This window comes from Corylus avellana, chromosome ca3 (assembly GCF_901000735.1).
Source record: "Corylus avellana chromosome ca3, CavTom2PMs-1.0".
Lineage (NCBI taxonomy): Eukaryota > Viridiplantae > Streptophyta > Magnoliopsida > Fagales > Betulaceae > Corylus > Corylus avellana.
The window spans coordinates 34,870,816-34,871,230 of NC_081543.1; positions in this window are offsets into that span (position 1 = coordinate 34,870,816).

Below are 415 nucleotides of genomic sequence, written 5' to 3' on the forward strand. Positions count from 1 at the left end.
AAAAAAAAAAAAAAAAAAAAAAAAAAAAAAAAAACAAGGAAGAATTAGGAGAAACTTCAGAAAACTTTCCTGAATTTTCAGCCAATTTGAAAAATCCCTCATGAATTTTCAAAACTCTCATTTAGGCCCTCTGAACTTTGGTTTTCTTTCACTTTGAACCCTTTTAACATTAAACTACGTCGTTTTGGATGTTTTATACCCATTTTACCCTTCTCCAAAACTACGTCGTTTTGTGTCATAAAATTACAACACCTACCCAGCCCAAAACGACGTCGTTTTAGGCATTAATTTTTATTTAAAAAAAAAGAAGAAGAAAAAAACCGGGGTGGCTTCAGCCACCCCCTGGCCGGTCTGGGGTGGCCGGACCACCCCCTTGGCCATGGGGGTGGTCCGACAACCCCCAAAAGGCCAAAAA